The sequence below is a fragment of the Lissotriton vulgaris genome, chromosome 2_1, assembly GCF_964263255.1.
Source record: "Lissotriton vulgaris chromosome 2_1, aLisVul1.2, whole genome shotgun sequence".
NCBI lineage: Eukaryota > Metazoa > Chordata > Amphibia > Caudata > Salamandridae > Lissotriton > Lissotriton vulgaris.
In genome coordinates, this window is record NC_141687.1 from 548,605,044 (window position 1) to 548,624,624 (window position 19,581).

At 47.4% G+C, this 19,581-nt stretch overlaps 1 protein-coding gene across 1 annotated transcript in view; it reads left to right on the top strand.

The window, feature by feature from the left end:
• Positions 1-19,581, top strand: part of MAP2 (microtubule associated protein 2) — a 1,129,470-nt gene that overhangs the window by 91,322 nt on the left and 1,018,567 nt on the right. The window contains exon 2 of the mRNA XM_086955531.1: positions 5,615-5,671. The gene's annotated coding sequence lies outside the window, so the exon portion shown is untranslated. The remainder of the gene's footprint in view (positions 1-5,614; positions 5,672-19,581) is intronic.

The following is a 19,581-nucleotide window of genomic DNA, read 5'->3' on the forward strand; positions in this document are numbered from 1 at the left end:
CATTTTATCGATCTCAAATGGATGAAAGGCTGAGTGGACCCGCTGGGATTTGAACGTGTGACCATGGGGTCGAGCACTGGCCCCTGCAGAGTACGCATTAGTCCACTGAGCCACCAGACCCTTCAGATAATCAGGAGGGATGGGAAATATTCTGCATAACACACATCTAGTCATTATGGTCACATTGTCTGAATCACATTCCAAATAAATCCCATCTGCAGTACACCTGATGACAGCATTCAGTTTCAACAATTCTAGTCATTAAAGGTTGAAGGCACACTTGTCTGAAATTACAAATTCATGTTTGTTTGTTATAGGACCAATAATACAGTGCAAGGGATGAGAGTTGAGTTGGAACTGGTGATTGATACATTGGTAAACCACATAGCTATATTTACTTTCCGGAGAGTGGGACCAGGGGCAACATCTGTATAGTCAGTGAAGAGTTGGTGGCCCCTGCACCTGAAGATATTTAACAGGGTGCTCTCTACTGTTCCCATCACATATGGGCTACTTAAATCTAGGGACAACGCACTTCTATTCACCAACCCTCTCTGGCCTCACTAGTTCTAAAGTTACCCATAGTAATCGTAGTGTGGTATTTCATGCATTGTCACCATGGTCATTTTGGGCTTGTGATTGTCGCAGGGTGTCAAAATAATTATCATTCTGCCTAGAGCCATTTTCTCATTGCCTAGAGCCATTTTCTCGTTGCATATGACCAGAATATGGTGGTTGGGATATGCCACAGCCCCTTCTGCTATCCCTCCCTCTCTGTGTGCGAGGGTGTAAGCATTCTCAAACCCAATGGTCAGGGCTACCACAGTTAGCATGTACCTGGAGGAAGTGTGTTTCCTAGTCCAGGAGGGCTGAACTGGTCCTCATCTGATCCCCCTTCCCTCTTCCTCTTCTTCTATTTTGATAATGTTCTGTCTGTTGTATTAGTACATTGTTTTAACTTCCTCTGTTTCTTCTCCTTCATCATCTTATCATCCTCCTGCTCTAATTTATCATAATGCTGAGCCAGGGTCAGCACCTCTGCCAAAGTCTTATGTCCCCATGTAGGTTCATAAGTCTGTGAAGCCAACCTATATCGGTCCCTCAAGCCACTCACAAAACAGCTACTCAAGGCGAACTGTGCATTTTCCATGTCCATCGGAATCCTGCTATGAGTCCTGCAAGACTTTTGCATCCTAGAAAAATAGGCTGACACCTTCTCTTCAGGCTCCTGTTTGTATGTTATAAGGCTATGCCACTCCATCTCCTTGCAGGGCACAATCCTTTTTAATCTCTTTACTAAGCAACCAGCTAATTCCCAAATATCCCCATGGGGTTCAATCCAGGCCCACCTGTCCTTTTCTTCATTTACCAAGGAGTTCCAATCTATTTCAAATTCTGCGCTATCTTCCTTCCTCAATTTTGACCATAAGTCAGCAAGTAAAATGATGCTAAACATCTGTTCTATATCATCCAATGTCATTGGGGTGACCCTCAATGTGCGTTCTGTCTGGGAATCTCATTCCCCCGTGTTATCTCATATGTCAGTGTACTCAGTGCCAAAGTGAGTAAGTTTGGCACGTGACCATACATAGTTGTATTTGCCGCCTCAAAGCCTCATACTTCTCTCAGTGGCAGGGCTTTACTGAGCGTAACGCACAAGGGGGTTACTGTCTGTACTACATTATCTTGGGAGGATGATTGTTCCTTATCTTTTTGTTGTTGAATGGGCATGGCGCTCACATTCATCTATTTGAACCAATATCTAGTTTGCCAATTTGGTAAACGTCAATAGATAGGCCGTCTGGTCCGGGATGGGTAAATGAGTATCTTTTAAATGGGCCTCAATGTCTTTAGCATTTTGGAGTTGGAAACATTTAGAGTAGCCATCACTTTGAGGGTGAGTTATAGACCAATTCTCACTCACATAATACATTTGGTAAAACACCATTCACAGTAGGTGGTGCTTCATCCTAAAGTTAAAATTGGTGGGGAAACGGTTACCATAGACCTTTTAACCCCCTTTCATTATGGCATGATACATGTGTTGTACCCTTCCCTGTTCTTCTTTGGTCATCTGAGTATCTGATCTAAGTCTTCTTGATTCATCATTATCCATTCTACCTCCAATAATGGTTCATGAGGGGGTGCAGCTTCAAGGGTTGGGTTAGTATGAGAAGGATGTTGGCTTTGCTGCTGCACTGATCCTGCCCGGGTATAAGGAAGAGCCCAGGGACTATTAGTTAGTATATGTTCTATCAGGGGGTCCTCGTCACTGCTGGGAGCTCAATGGACAACTGATGCTTGAACTATGGGTTAATGAACACACTCTTTATGAGCCGTCATTTCCGCTTATCGATCTATCTCTACCAGTTTTTCTTCATTCTTTTTCTTTTCATAGGCTTGCGCTTTTCCCCTTTCTGTTTCCTCCAAGGGAACCACATAGTTTCTGGATCGTGCATGCTCATCCCAAAAATGTAAGGCCTCATATTCTAACAATCAAATCTTTCCTTCTCTACCCCTAGGCATTAAACATTGTTACAAATAACCCAACTTCGCTTTGTCAAAGGATTCTATTTCGGGCCATTGTACATCGTGTTTGTCTGTAGTATGTTCATGCCACTGATTTAGAAAGATGCCTGCCTGCAGGTCCTTTTTCTTCATAACATGCCTGGTGGTAGGGTCGGCTACGCTACTTCCAGATAATCAGGGTCGGACTGGCCATTGCGGGCACCGGGCAATCCCCTGGTGCGCAGCACGGGCGGGGGGCCGGTTTGGAGCCCCTGGGGGCCGTTTTTATAACAGAGCTGCAAAATCGGCCCTGTCACAAAATCGGTCAAAAACCGGCCCCGGCAAAGAGATCGGCGGCACCTCCCCACCTCCTCCACCCTTCTCCCCACTACTGGGGAGGGGGAGCCGCCCGAGCACTTTGCCAGGGCCGGTTCTGGTTCCCAGTCCGGCCCTGCAGATAATTAGTCTGACAGCACTTTCAGTAGAACAACTATTTTTGCTGGCACAGGACCCCTAACATGTCTTGCAAAATCACTGGAACAATAGGGGACTCGAACCACCCACTGAACTCTATAAAGGCCTATAAGTGCGAAGGACTTGAACCACCCACATCATTTTCCTCACTGGGGAATCAAACCCTATAACTGATATCTGCAGTCAGCGTTTTCCTTATCTCCAGCCACAGCCCATGGAGGGAGTTACGGTGGGGCAGGAAGGCGGGGCGGGGGAGGGGCATGGTGGGGGGGGGGGGTGCTAAAAACCGGAATAGGGATAATTGGAGGTAAGTAAACAATGTAATTAATAAAACGAATTTCGTAGCGCGCACTGCATCGCATTTTGCGATGCAGGGCACGCTAGGAAATTCGTTTTATTTATTAAATTATTTACTTACCTCCCATTATCCATATTCGGGTTTTTAGCACCCCCCACCCTGCCCCTCCCCCGCCCCACCTTCCTGCCCCACCGTAACTCTCTCCACAGGCCGTGGATGCTTATCTCATAGATGGTGACTTTATTTTACCGTGTGAGACAATGTAGTCTTGGTTCGATGGGATTCAACCAGCCGGACCGCATGTAATAGTGGATTGTATGATGGAACAATGAGTTCCTCAACCCCACATACCTAAACACCGCGGTCTGTATAAGGTCCACATCTTAACCATGCATTGCTTTACCACGCATGCCTTTACCACTGTTTTTTGTGGTAATGGCCTGCATGGTGAAGGAGTATGCGTGGCTAAGGTTACCACCCCCTTCCACCTCCCCCTGAGCCCAAAAAATGACCCACCCTCCCCTAATCCCTAAAAACTATCCCCACCCCCTCCCTGAGCCTTAAAAACGACCCCTAAAAACTACCCAGAACCCCAACACCCCTAAAAACGACCCCGAACCCCCACCCCTGAAAACTACCCTGAACCCCCACCACCCTTGAAAAATACACAGAACCGCCCACCCCTTAAAACAACACTGAACCCTCACCCCTAAAAGCTACCCCGACCCCTAAAAACTATCCCGAACCTCCACCATCCCTTAAAACTACCCCGAACCCCCACCACCTTATAAAACTACAAACCCCCACCATCTCTTAAAACTACCCTGAACACCCACCATCCCTTAAAACTATCCTCAACCCCCACCATACCTTAAAACTACCCCAAGCCCCCACCACCCCATAAAACAATCTCAAACCCTCCACCATCCCATAAAACTATCTTGAACCAGCACCACCTCTCAAAACTACCACAAACCCCTCCAAACCCAGCCTAAGCCCCACTTACCTATCCGTGTCCGCTTCGCGACACTCCTCTTCCCCTGCCCATTCCGAACACTAGACCGCATTTGCCTTAACCACGCATGTGCAGCAGTGACTGTGCTTGGATTTTAACCTGTGCCCTGAAGGTTACTCAACTATTTCTGACGAAAGCAGATATTGAAGACAGGTAGTTGTGCAACACCAGTTCAGGGTCAGTGGGAAGAGTTTCCACCCAGTCACCAATGCTCGTTGACTTCTCGGAGCCCTCTCTCCCTGCAGAAACCTTGAACTTCCTGAACTGTTTTAGAAGCTGCCATGTGCTCCACAGTGCCTTTGCCATGGGTCAGCTTCACCTTACAAGGGGCTCTCCAGCCATTGGTGGGGAGCTCACACCTCTCAGAAACACAAAACGTGAAAAGAAAAACTGGGAAATGTTTTACAAATACTCAGCTGTTCTAGGCAATCTGTGAATGTTTAATGACGAACATTTAAATCGTTTCACCCATGTGTATTATATTTCCGTGGCTATGAAAAGCCAAAATGTGTATTGAATCAGGACGCTAAAACAATCCATGGTTCCTACACCTAGCTCCCTGGAACCCTGCTACATGCCAGGCACATATTGCTGCTCTGCATCCGCCATTGAGTGTGCCTAGCTCAGATCAGGATTACTCACCCAATGACACTGCTCTCAGTGCAGGTGCAAACATGCCCCTGTAATGAGAACAGTGTATTAAACAAAGGCAGAGCAGCTGTTTGTAATGCTGTTCCTCCTTTTACTGGAGGTGGGAGTCGAGCTTCAGTTTCATGGGAGGTGTGGGATCCCCCCCAGGTGTCTGCAGTCGGGGGCTGAGTCTGCTTGCTGTGGGATGCTTGGGGTGTCCATGGCGCTCCCATACCACTCCTGAGGGAGCCCTCACTGTGGGTGACCTTGTATGTGGTATAAAGTCAGTGCACCTCCTGATAGCTTCTTTGCACTTGTGCCCACATCTGTAATACGGCGCACGCACAGGGGTAACGGTATTCCCTTGTTTACTTGGATCCGCACTCCCACGCAAATGAGAAAACACCCCTTTCCTTGAGATTAGGAGGGCAGACATTTTGTGCTGTCCGATCCATATTACCGGGAGCACCTCACTACCATTTAAAGCTCCTTCTGTAATACCGTAGTGCTCTGGCCTGGGGCGCAACAAGCAGGCTCATATCCTTGCTATTAAAGGTGGGACCTACATGTAGGGTGGTCCCAGGTTTTTGCTATATTTATGGGTATACAATTGTCATATGCATAATATATACGAATTTAAATTCTTGACAAAATTCATTTTAAAATCCGTTTTCCCATTCTTTCTCCAGCTTATTATTGTATTTGGGCTCCCTTCACTCTTAGAGGATCCAACCAATACGGCCAGGGTGAGTACTCTTTTTATTCTGGTTACTATACTTGTCTGTCATTGACTTCAATCATCACTGGCAATATTTAATGTCTGCTATGTGTTGCCAAGTGAATGGGGTTTTCCATTGATTATTGCCAATACATTTAAAAAAGCTGCATCATAGTTAACTATTCTTAAACTTTTAATAAGCCGTGAACTATGAACGGTATGAACCGTGGGTGATTGTCAAACATATTTGAAATTCCTCTTGTTTGGCTGAATTTTTTGTTGTTGATAAAAATACACTGCTAGGGGTTCCTGTTCTCAGTTGGGGTAGCAATAGATGGCCACCCTTCAGCACGAGCACCATTTCGAGATAGAGTGTTTTGCGCATTGTTTCTGGGGTTAAAATTCATGATTAGAAGAGTTCGTCCCCAGATATCTCTCAAAGTATTAGTCTCATTCTAGTGGCTACTGCACTGTGCACTTGGACTGCATGTCTCAACAAGCAATGGTAAATCCAATGGGTTCCACCTTTGAGACCTAATATCTTTGGCATTGGTTTCAATGCCCTCAATGTCGTGCAGCATGGATAAATAAGAAAAAAAGCCCAAAATACGTCCGGCTGTGTTATTCTGTAGGCTTACACACCACACATGCAAACAAGATGACATTTCTGCTGTTGTTTTTGGTTTTATTTGCTGATTGAGTTTGGATCATAAAATCAAAAGAAAAATGCACAAAGAGGTTTATTTGAAGCGTGGGGGCGGTGAGCAACATGAGGGGCACGAGTGGTGATGAGCAATATAGAGGGCATGGGTGTGGCAACACGGAGGGTGGAGGAAGCAATGCAGGTGGTGGGGTGGAGAAGCAATGGGTGACAGAGAAGGAGGGCTCGGGTGGGGGCAAGCAACACACAGGGCGTCGGGGGAGGAGACACAACAGGCTGCAGAAAAGGAGGACACTAGTGGAGGATGAAACTCAGAGGGTGCTGGACAGAAACAATACAGAGGGCATGATGGGAAGGAGAAGCAATAGATGACGGAGAAGGAGGGCGGTTAGGGGAAGCAATATGGAGGACAGGGGAGACAGAAGGTGGAGTACGGAGCTGAGAGGCGAGAGAGTAACTTGGAGCGGTGGGAGAAGCATATGGGGTGAAAGCAACGGGGAGGGGGTGAGGAGAATAACACAGGAATCAGTGAGCGACACAGATTACAGGGGGAGAGACGTTTATAAGGGTAACAGCTGGAAAACCCATGCACTCTTGTGGAGTGCTTAACAAAAAAAACAAAAGTAGTGCATGAAAAGTAAGCAGAATAAACATAGAAGCCAGGCAATCAAAGGAGATGGCAACGAGGCTATTCGCCATGGGTGGGACAAACACAAGATTGACAAGTTAGGAAACAAATAAGAAGCAGGCAAAGGAGGGTTACAGGAAAGCCAACTAATGGTAACCAATGGGCAGGCTCCAAGCCTCTGTATGTTCTTTTTAAGTCCACAATAAGTCTTTTACCAGCAGACAGTTGTGCTGTTGGGTAAGATCGACCGAAAATCAAATGGGGTTCTCCAGTGGCTGTGTGCAGGGGCAGTGTTTTGGAAAGCTTGTGCTGTTTGATATGTCTTGTCTTGGTCAAGGCTGTTACCCCTCTATGTGTAAGGGTGAAGGAGCAGCAGCTGCACTGTCAACCATGTCCCACATCTCATCACATAGGTTTCAATTAATGTAATAGGTTACTTTGAGCACACACTTCTCCTCTGAATCAGCATCTTTGAAAATCCATGATTACCCTCTATGACAATCATCAACTGTTAGGTTAGCTCCAGGAATGCCATTTAACTACTTGATAAAAGTCTATGACTTTCTTAAAGAACTCAATACAGCCCAAAGAGAGTTCACCAGTGCATTACTATTTTTATGTATTTCCATTTTTGACTTCATTCTCATGTTTGTGACTTTGTGTATATTTTTGATACACTGCAGTCTCAAAATGGCATTCTCAACGCTATGCAGTCAGTTTTCCTTACATAAGAAAGATTATTTCAAGGTTATTGTTGTACTTAAAAGTCTAAGGCAACTTCAATAATATGATGACATGCTATATGTATATAGGATAAAGAGTTCTACAGATGAAGCATTCATCCTTTGAGCAACAGTGCCTGACTGGCATATGAGCAATGTTCAGGAGTTTCCATGGGTGTTCCCCTCCCTTGATGGAAAGCCAAATAAACTATTGTGCTTTAATATTTGTGCTTACCAAGGTCAACCCTTGATTCTATAGGAAGAACCAGAGTTTGAAGTAACAATTCAGGGGAGCAAAGAAAGAAGTACATATTGTTTTGGTGCTAAAATAATTGCAGTATTTAGATTTGAGTAACAAAAAAAAATATTTGCCGAAAGTAAGATAAGAATTGAATGCAAAACTTATAGTTACTGGCAGAAGGAAAAAAGGAAATTGAAGGGGTGAGAAATCTAGTGCCTGTGGTAGAAAGACGGGATCGGCATTTTAGGTAAATCTAGACACAGATAGGGACACAAAATCCAGGTCTCAACGGCATTAATTAGTGAAGAGAAACATGTTGATTAAAGAAGCAAGAGAGGTGACCTTCAAGAAAAAGAGAAGACGACCCACAAAAGAAGCTTGTGAAAGGCCACAAGGAAGGGGAAACCTTTCAGGACACCGGAAGAAGTGTGTGGATCTATATGAATGAAACAAATCATGTATGAGGTGAGAACAGAGAAAGAGGAGGGCAGACAGAAGAAAGTACTTTTAATTTTGTACAAACTCATTGCCTACCCGTTCCTGTATACTGGCTGAAAAAATGTGAGTATGGAATTGCATTTAAGAAAGGAGGCCTGAGTGGGATTGATTTCAGCAGACAGATTTCAGAGGTGAAAGAAAACTAAAAACTGCGTTTTGTCTATGCAACAAAGCTGTTGATTCACTGATTCTTACTGTAGCGCCACTGGGGCATAAACTATTGCACAACACTGGTATCACGAGGTAAATGCGTGAGCATGAGGATGGATTTAGCATCTTCTACCTCCACAAAGCAGGGCTTACGTTAAGTATAGCATACTGCTGGGCCCCTCCCTGTAAACATGGAGCACAGATCCCATGCTATGCCGTGGTGTGTATGGTGGTCCAAGACCTCTATAGTTAAATAAATTGAATCAATCAATAATCAATCCCTAATCCTATAAATTTAGAGCATATACACATTAGTCAGCTCCATCCACTGTATGCATGTATTCAAAAAAACATATAAAGACAACAGCATCCACTTCCAATTTAAGGACAATATTTTAATCTATTGTCTCAACATCAAAAAAATTGTATCCATAATTCAGTTTATAAATCAATACAAAATATTGGTTGCCCCGAACAGAGCGTGCAGCATAGCAAAGGGTGTCATAAGATGTGTGAAGTGATTAGAAAAGAAAGGAGAAAATTCAAAGAAGTGACATAAAATTCAAAATGATTTTTTTATATGTAGGGCAGTAACGGATCCACATTCAACCGTTCTGCATAGCCTAGCCACTCGATTAGTCCAAAAAACACTCTCTCATAGTTAATTAGAGACAAATTATATGTCATCAATATCTGCACATAATTATAGAGAGAAAAAAAAGGTGGTCCAGATTTATTATATAGAGCGCCGACGTTTCGACTCGTCTTAGGGCCTTGCGGTTATTTGAGCCTGGGCCATGCGAGTCTTCATCAGGACATTAGAAACGGGGCAGAGAGGGATTTTTTGGATGACCCCATATAGGAGTAAAGGAGGTGATAATTCCCACATAAAACGGATAGTTCCAATCCTTCAGTCCTCTTCTAGGTGTGTGGGCATCAATGTTTGGTAGGTTATGCAGAACGGTTGAATGTGGATCCGTTACTGCCCTACATATAAAAAAATCATTTTGAATTTTATGTCACTTCTTTGAATTTTCTCCTTTCTTTTCTAATCACTTCACACATCTTATGACACCCTTTGCTATGCTGCAAGCTCTGTTTGGGGCAACCAGTATTTTGTATTGATTTATAAACTGAATTATGGATACAATTTTTTTGATGTTGAGACAATAAATTAAAATATTGTCCTTAAATTGGAAGTGGATGCTGTTGTCTTTATATGTTTTTATGAATACATGCATACAGTGGATGGAGCTGACTAATGTGTATATGCTCTAAATTTATAGGATTAGGGATTGATTATTGATAGATTCAATTTATTTAACTATAGAGGTCTTGGACAATTGTTGTTTAATATCGATTGATACCCAGGTCCAGTACCTTATGGGTCACCCCATTACTTTAATGGTGGTGTGTATAGTGCCACTTGTCACTTGGGCTCTTAAGCCCTGTTACTAGGGGGTGTTACTTTTACCCAATGTCATGGTACTCAGTTTACTACCTCGGCTGGTTTGAGGAATAGAAGTCTTTCCAATATTCAGCCTCATAACCTGGAGGTCACAGCAGTGGTCTGCATTGGGCATCTAACTCACTGCTTGATCTTTCCAGCTAACAGAGATAATCTCTTGATGTATGGACACTAGTGCAGTTGATCCCCCGCCCCTGTGTACGTGCATCATGTTATTGCATGTGCTACAAGAACCCGCCTCCCCCATGCACTTGAGAGCCTAGACCTTAATCTGTACATGTTCAGTAGAAGCTCCTCTATGACATGTATACATGTACTGCAGATCCAAACGCCTTCTCTGTCCTCAGGCTTCACATGATGGCTCTTGCTTCAGGACCAGTTCCTGTGCATGCAGTCTGCTTGATGCAGAGCACGTTTTGCAGAACCATGAGTCTGTTCTGGGCACTTGATCTAGGGGTGGAGGAGTGTGTGTCTGCCTTTCTGTAGGACTCCACTGTCTACGGCATACCCACATACATTGCGTATTTCAGAGTGCTTTGCAGTGGCCATAAGGTGGAGTGTTTGCGCTACATAAAACCAATGGTTAATTTGTAAACAAAACAAAACAAGCATTGGCATAGCCAATAAGTATCGCTTTTGGGACCTTATAAGTAATTAGTTATGCAGCACAATATCCTTGGTGCAACAATATCAACCATTGTATGGCTAAACACTTATAAGGTCCCAAAGGTGAGACCTATTCGCTATGCCAGTGCTTGTTTTTTGGGGGGTGGGAGGCTCTATTCACACCATCATCTTCAAAGGATATCTCCAGCCCCCGATATTGAACGTGGGTTTCATTAGGGAGCTCTGTGCGACTGACTTCCCTCGGAGCGCCGCTGTCCTGTGACCGCCATCACAAGTCTAGGATCATATGCTTGGCAGGCTGAAGGGATACATTACTTCCCAGGACGTGTCCTGAAACCCAAGGCATGGTCCGCTGTTCTGCATCTGATCCCCGCTGTGAAAGTCCTGATTATTTCTCAAACCTGGGCACTCTGCTCTGTTTTTGCAAGGATGCGCCCCTTCGGGTATGCGTCCCGTTGTCCTTTCGGTATATACAAATGCGTAAAACACTACAAAATTCTAACTTTTGATCTCGAGCGGAGGTGAACTATTACAGGGTGCTGTCCAAACGTGCAATAGGAAACACAGTGCCAAGAAGTGGAGCAGACGTTTTCTGTGGGTTATTTTCAATAGTCGTTTTTCAGCATAAGAAGCAAATGACCAATGACTGAATCCCTTGAGACAGACATAGGAAGATGCAGATAGGGGAAGATACAGACTGTGGAAGATACAGACAGAGGACGATACAGACAGGGGACGATACAGACAGGGGACGATACAGACAGGGGACGATACAGACGGGGGACAATACAAGCTGAGGATGGACAGTGGGCAAAAGTGAAACCGATCGCGCTAAGGGGTCCTGTTGGCGCTGTCTGCTGCCTAATACAAAACCAACTACTAACCGGGAAAGCAAGAGAGCAGGTGGCGTAATGGCCAGCGCTGTCGACTTCTTGGAGCTAGGGAGCCAGGTTCGAATCTCGGCATCAGCTTGACATCCTGTAATTCTCAAGTCAAGTCAAGTCAAATAGGCTTTATTTCGACATAAAAAATATCTTAAAAAGCATACATACATAGTAAATTCAATTTTTAACATTGCTAGATAAAAAGCATAAAAACCCCTACGTGCTAGGAATCAGCTTTTTTTTTTCCCTGCCATTTCTGTTAGGGGGATTAAATAAATTACCTAAAAAAGATAGGCCAATAACGGGCCATAAATTTAAAATCGAGATTAAACAATTTGCCTAAGTCTTTTTGACCGGATCCGCCATGCCCACCCAAGGTATTTCGAGGTGGCGCATGCAAAAAATGTACGAGTGTCTGTAAGTAGTATTCTTAGTGCCACATTGCAATGTCTGGTGCCCAAGGTGAGACACATCGGTTTCATCAATTTCGTGCGAGGAACCTTGTAGGCAGGGCACTCGAATAACAAATGAGGGACAGATTCACGCCGCTGAGGGCAAAAGGGGCACCATGGAGCAGTCTGGTAAGGGATTTTCCAGCGGCATGTGAGCTCCATTACAGGGAGAAGACCTAATCTGAATTTAAAGTACAATGATCTTTCCCATGGGACAGAGATAATATCCAAATACAATTCTCTGATAGGGACATCTTTGATCTCCAAGAAGTTTCTAGTCGATTTGCATGTCGTTGTCGAAGAGTTTCTTCTGTTTACCACCCACTGCCAATAAAGGTTTTTTATCGTGGATTTGGGCGGGGCTGTCTGTTGGTGCCACGCTTCTTCCAGCCCCAGGTTGGCAAGTAGGGCCTTGATGTCCTTTAGCCATTTTATTTTTGCCCAACCCGGGGATTTGATTATTTCCCGAAGGCCATCCGCATAGCTTGAGAGCTCAGGTACTCTCCAGATGCGGGCCCACAGTAACAGGGGACGTAACTTTGCTTGGTCTTCGATCGCCCGACAGCCCATATCCAGTTGTAAAGGTAAGATGGGGACAGATGGGCCAAGAGACATTAGACTTCTCAGGAAGGTGTTCTCCGCTCGAATTAGCTCTTTCATATTTGACATCCCCCAGAGCTCTGCCCCGTAGAGTACTGCGCTTACTCCTCTAGCCGAATAAATGTCCATTACTGCCGCTATTGGTTTTGTAGAAGCTGCTCTCTGCTCTTTCAACAAGGCCCCGGTCACTCTTTTCAAACTCAATAACATTTTGGTCAAGTGACAGTCCCATTTCATGGAGTCCACCAGCCGGATGCCCAGGTAGTCGAACGTCTTAGTCCTTTCCAGTGCAACGGACCCCAGTGTGGGAGGGGGTCCGAGTTTTTGCGGGGGATTCAGAATGAGATATTTTGTTTTATCTGTATTGATACAGAGACCTCTTTGCTTACAAAAATCGTCAAATCCAGTAAGGAGCTGCTGGAGGCCCATTGGGGATTTTGACAGTAATAAAGTATCGTCAGCAAAGAGCAAGGTAGGGATTAGACGGCCTGCCAAACGGGGGGCATCTGCTGGTAACTTTGTTAGGAAGTCCACCACCCCATTCACATAGAGGGAGAATAGGGTTGGGGCCAGTACGCAGCCTTGCCGCACACCTCTATTCACTTCTATTTTTGGGGTCTTTTGACCATTTGGCCCCCAGCGTATTTGGGCATAGTTCTTTTCATGGAACCTCATGATCAAATGAAGCAGATAGGGTGGCATGCCAAGGTCGCTAAGTACCTTCCAAAGGTTGTTTCTGGGTACCAAGTCAAAAGCCGTTCGGAGATCGATGAAGGCCAGGTATAAGGTACCCTTCCCAATCGTGACGGTCTTCCAATAAATCATGAGCAGCCTTAGCGCTTGTTCTATTGTTCCTGTGCCAGCTCTGAACCCAGCCTGGAAGTCCGAAAGTATCGTGTTTTCCTCTGCCCATTGCTGAACTCTAGATAAAAGGACCTTGCCCGCTACCTTTTGAGAACAATCTATCAGGCTAATCGGCCTATAATTAGCTGGATCGTCTCTTGAACCTTTTTTTTTCCAGAGGGACCACCTCAGCGGCCTTCCATGAAGTAGGGAGGGAGGCCCCTGCCATGGCCGCATTTAGTACAGATGCGATTAGTACACTCCAATCATCCGGATCTGCGCGGAGAAGGTCGCCAGGCAGGCCATCAGGACCAGCTGCCTTACGAGGAACCAAGGATTTTATAGCAATTTCGGCCTCTTTCCTGGTAAATAGATTTTCCTCATAACTCCCATCACCTCGAAGGATCTGTGGTAGCGGGAAGTCCGTTACTTCTACTTCAGATGCTGTGTACAGTTTTGAGAAGTGTGCAAGCCACTGTTCCTCGGTTATATTGCATGTGATGACAGTGTCTAGGGGTCTGTTTTTCTTTCGCAATAAGTCCCAGAAGCCTTTAGCATTTTTTTCCACACTGGCGGCACGGAGTTCCTGCCAAAAGGCATCTTCCCAATCTCTCCTTGCTGCCCTTAGCGCAGATTTGTAGCTTTTGCGTTTGTTAGCTATTAGAGTTGGATCACCGCTCTTTACTGCCAGTATTAGGGCTCTCTTTCCAGCACGGCACTCCGACGAGTACCAGCCTGATTTACACTGTCGATTGTCAAGGTTTTTGCTCCCCTTTTTTGACTTGACCATGAACAAATCCCCAATCGACGTCGAAACCTCGCTAAACACGGCTGCAATCCTGGGCGGACTGAGAGGCTGACTTTCCAGGAGTTCACAGGCTGCAGCAGTGACGGCTTTGATGCAGGATAATTTTTCTTCGTCGATAGCCACTTTGTCCCATCTTAGACGTCTGAGACAATTTGAGGGGACCACCCCCCCCGATGACCTTTGCTCAGGAACGTCGCGATCTCCATAAGATGAGCCACTGCCCCTCCACCAGTGTGTTAGGGATAGTGAGAGCGCGTTATGATCGCTATCCAGGGAAGGTAAGACTATCATGTCCTTCGTGTGTGCCCACAAGGGGAAATTTAGAAGAATGTAATCTATCCTGGATGAGTGACCCACCCTATTATATGTGTGAGCCCCCGCTAGGTCAGAGCGTGTTCTCCCGTTGGCTGCTCTCAAGCCGTACTCAAGTGTGAGGGAGTTTAGCTGAACAACTCTAGGTGTCCATCTTTTGACGATAGGTAAATCAAGGGACGGAACGCCTCTCCTTGAATCTTCATCGTGTAGGTCCAGCGATTCATCGGTTAGCAGGGGCTCAAATGTGCAGTTGAAATCCCCCATAACCAGGATTAGGGAGTCTCTGTGGCACTCCCCTAAGGCTGCCTCCAAAGCAGTAAGGGTTGGTGACAAAGCCCTCCCTGAAACCCCACGTGTGTAGATGTTAAAAATCTCCAGCTTAACGGCTCTCCTTGGGCATTTTACAGAGAGCCGCATAAGGTCTGGAGATTTTTGGGGGTGATGGTGTACCCTCCAGCCTAAAGTTATATCTACCCAAACTAGGAGGCCTCCAAATGGGCGCCCTCTTCCCGAAGCTGGTATACCTGCTGGGACGAAGAAGGTAGCATAACCTACTCTATGCCTTGGTTCCACGCACCACGTTTCTTGGAATGCACAGACTGCGTGGGGCTCAACGAGGGCCACCCAGTCCGGGGCATCCAACTTGTTGTTTAAGCCTGCCACATTCCAACTAATGGTTTTCAGGGTAGGGCAATTTGGAGGTTCAACACATCCAGCTTCCTCACCCTGTGTAGTCATGTTAATTTGTGCTCCATCCACGGGCTCAATAGGCCCGGTCCAGTAGCCTGGGGGTGAAGGGATAGGGGGGTTGGGCATGGGTTGAGGCACAGAAATGTTGGCTGGTGAGGAGGGGACCCTCTCAACTGTACGTGGTGTAATAGCCCTTGGTGAGGGGGCATTTGTTACCACTTTATCGCCAAGTCACCAACCCCAACCCTGCGGGGGGCTGCTTGTGTCGGTGTCCATGCCCTTGCTCTAACGTCTAGAGTTGGGTGGCGCGGGAACCATGCACCTCTACCCTCATCTGGCAAGAAATTCTTGTGCCTCGATGAAGGAGGGGGGCGGTAAAAGTACCCCAAGTCTCTAGTTTGAATGTCGCAAAAGTTATAATGCGACTGCTGGCTACATATCATGCCTGCTGCTCTGGGATCGTTAAAGTTGATCAGTACGCAGTCCCCAGTTAGGTCCTTTCGTCTATTACCGATCCACCCTACACGGCGAACATAGGCTATTCTGCCGTCAATGTGCCCAGGGAGGGGTCTATTTACTTTGAGCCAGGAGAGTGTCTTATGTTTAAGATCAGAATATAGCTCGACTGAACCCTCTTCAAGCTCCGGGACACCCGTTAAGATTACCACATATGGTTTACAACCAGGGGGGAGTCTAGCATTGGGTGTGTGCCTTTTTACCCTATCTTCTGGTGTTATGGCCGGAGGTTTGGCTAGGGGTTTGGCTAAGGGTTTAGGCGTGGCCTGGTTGCCTGGAGTGGAAAAGGATGGAGTTACGTTTCCATTAGACGTGGCAGGCAAATTTCCTACTGAGTTAGAGTTAAGGGCTATAGGCTTGGGATTAGGAGCAAAGTTAACCTTCGGTGCCTTTGGTGCTTGGGTAGTGGCTTTTTTCTTTTGGCGGCCCAAGCTGGGCTCGGGAGCGGGAGTTTTTGGGACAGGGCTGGTTCCAGTATTGGGTTGGGGTGACTGAGGGATCTCCCCAGGTGCAGGCGGTTTTTGGCGAAGTACAGACTCAGAAGGAACTAGGGTGACAGCTCCACTCCTTAGCCCGCCATTTTCTTCACCCTGCACCTTAGCATGGAATTTGACCAGTGATTTCACAGCGTAAAAGTTGTCCAGCATTGACTGCTCAAGGGCAGCTAATTTACGTGTGAGGCTGTCTATCTTATCTACGAGCGGCATCACCACGGACCTGATTAAGTTCTCAACATCTGAGTCGGTGTGCACAGTCTGGGGGGGTATGGTGGAACCTAGAGAAGCCAACGTGCCTAGTATGCCCTCAGGTGCAATATCTCTGGTGTGGGTGGAAGAAGTGTTTGAGTATGGGACATGGTTTGTAGTAGAACCCCCTTTGGGCGCATTTTGCCTACACACTTTATTGTATGGCTTATGGGACCCCCCCCTCCGAGGACTGGCAGGACGCTTTCGCTTTTTTTGTGCAACTTGTCCTAGAGCTGGTTTACCAGTAGGGATAGTTGCCTGAACTACTGCTGAGGGGGTGCTAGCTTCGATGGATACAACTATGGGGGGAGGTTGTGTGGCTTCATTAGATCGCACTGAGGGGCTACGGGCATTATTGGTCTCTGAGTAAAGATCACGATTTTGGGCCCCCTGCGAAAGGTCAGTTTGGTCAAGAGGAATTGAATGTATTGAGTCTTGAGCAATGACTGGTGCAGTGGTAGTTACCCTTTCGAGGCTTGCCCTGATCCGACTTACTCTCTCGTCAATGTCCGGAGAGTCAATTACGACCAATGGTGTAGTAGGCACGTTTACGGGACTGGGGGCTAAGGCAAGAGCGCCCAAGGATGAGCGCTTAAGAGATAGACCCCTAGAGTCCCGAGATAATCTTCGTTCGGCAAGGATTATCTCCTTTTCTACGATGGAAACAGCCCGGGTAATAAATTGGTCCATTGTGCCTATGACAACGTCTCCCGCAGTTTTCCTTGATTTACTTGCTCTTGTGCCTGAGGCCATGTTCTAGCAATTCGCCCTCCCTCTTGGGAGAGCCAAGAGATGTGGCCCCGCCCGGCCTCTTCTGGCCCCTGATGGCCACAGATGGTCCCGCCCTTGTCCCGGGCTTCTCCCGCGATGCTCCCGCGTGCTCCCGCACAGCGGGATGAAGGCGTTCCTTTGTGGGGGCGTGAAGCGAGGGGGTGGCAGGGGCAAGAGGACTGCAGGTGTGCCGGGACGCAGGGACTCCTGGATCTTTGAGTCCCTGCAGCGGCAGCGCTGGTGGTTAGAGCGTGACCCTGCTCCCTCGAGTGTTTGTCAAGGGCTGTGAGCAAACGTGCTCCCAACAGCCTCACGAACCAGAGCTGCGACGCGGCACCCGCAGAGCGGGTGCGGCTAGTTTTAGTGAAAGGCAGCAACAGCTACAACGGTGTCCACAACTGCAACAGGATAACGCCGGTAAGCCCTCGGCGTGCGAGTGTCCCGCTGGAATGGAGCGTGCAGCTTCTTTTCCACCCTCTGAGCGAGGGGTGGGAGAGGCAAGAGGTCTGCAGGTGTGCCGGGACGCAGGGACTCCTGGATCTTTGAGTCCCTGCAGCGGCAGCGCTGGTGGTTAGAGCGTGACCCTGCTCCCTCGAGTGTTTGTCAAGGGCTGTGAGCAAACGTGCTCCCAACAGCCTCACGAACCAGAGCTGCGACGCGGCACCCGCGGAGCGGGTGCGGCTAGTTGTAGTGAAAGGCAGCAACAGCTACAACGGTGTCCACAACTGCAACAGGATAACGCCGGTAAGCCCTCGGCGTGCGAGTGTCCCGCTGGAATGGAGCGTTCAGCTTCTTTTCCACCCTCTGAGCGAGGGGTGGGAGGGGCAAGAGGTCTGCAGGTGTGCCGGGACGCAGGGACTCCTGGATCTTTGAGTCCCTGCAGCGGCAGCGCTGGTGGTTAGAGCGTGACCCTGCTCCCTCGAGTGTTTGTCAAGGGCTGTGAGCAAACGTGCTCCCAACAGCCTCACGAACCAGAGCTGCGACGCGGCACCCGCGGAGCGGGTGCGGCTAGTTGTAGTGAAAGGCAGCAACAGCTACAACGGTGTCCACAACTGCAACAGGATAACGCCGGTAAGCCCTCGGCGTGCGAGTGTCCCGCTGGAATGGAGCGTTCAGCTTCTTTTCCACCCTCTGAACGAGGGGTGGGAGGGGCAAGAGGTCTGCAGGTGTGCCGGGACGCAGGGACTCCTGGATCTTTGAGTCCCTGCAGCGGCCGCGCTGGTGGTTAGAGCGTGACCCTGCTCCCTCGAGTGTTTGTCAAGGGCTGTGAGCAAACGTGCTCCCAACAGCCTCACGAACCAGAGCTGCGACGCGGCACCCGCGGAGCGGGTGCGGGTAGTTGTAGTGAAAGGCAGCAACAGCTACAACGGTGTCCACAACTGCAACAGGATAACGCCGGTAAGCCCTCGGCGTGCGAGTGTCCCCTGTAATTCTACTTAATCTACCTGTGTCTACCATAAATAACTGTGTCCTTAACCGGTGCTCATGTAAAGTGCTGGTGTTGATGATTAAGTGCTGGTGCAGAGCACCGGAAACTACCAGCTCAATTTAAGCACTGTATAGACCATATAATCAATGGAACAAACATTGCATGGGAGCTGGTTCCAGCCATCAAGGGGAAAATGGGAACCGCTTCCTGCTGAGAGCTGCCTCCCTATGGACAGCTTCCAGCTGTTGGGCGTCGACACTAACATTTGGTTAGACCTGATGTGCATTAAGAGGGTATTAGAGAACACGTCTGGACTGCTGTGGGCGCGTGACTGCTTTTTTTGTGCTGAAACAGAGACGACCAGCAAGCTGGGCTGCTCCAGGGGAAAATAAATGCTGTCAAAGTTTCTGATTTTGCTGCTGGCAGCAGAACATTTGTACGCGTTTTGTATTTATTTCATGATGGTGCCACGGACGATGCTGCTAAAATGAAACACATAAAGACTTGGGAATGATGTAAACAGGTCAGACGGGATTTTTGAAAGCCGCGCAGCACAGTACTAAAGCTGACACCCTCAGCCATAAATGAGGGCTTTGATGCCGATATTCTGTTCCTGTTTTCAGTATGAATTAATAATGAATGTCTACGGGCCTTGCAGTCGTCAGTCTCCCCCTTTTGTGGTGCCATTTTTTCCTGCTTATTTCTCCACTAGACATTTTTTTCTCTCTCACTTTCTCTCTCGAGTACTCGAGGCCATTGCCCCGAGCAAGGCCTCGTTTTCAGCCTCAAATGCTGCCAGAGAGGGTGGAGGGAGAGTCAGCGCACACCTGAGCTCCGGTCCTGCAGGGGTCCTCTTTCTATGACAGTTATGCTGCCGGATTCAGTCAGT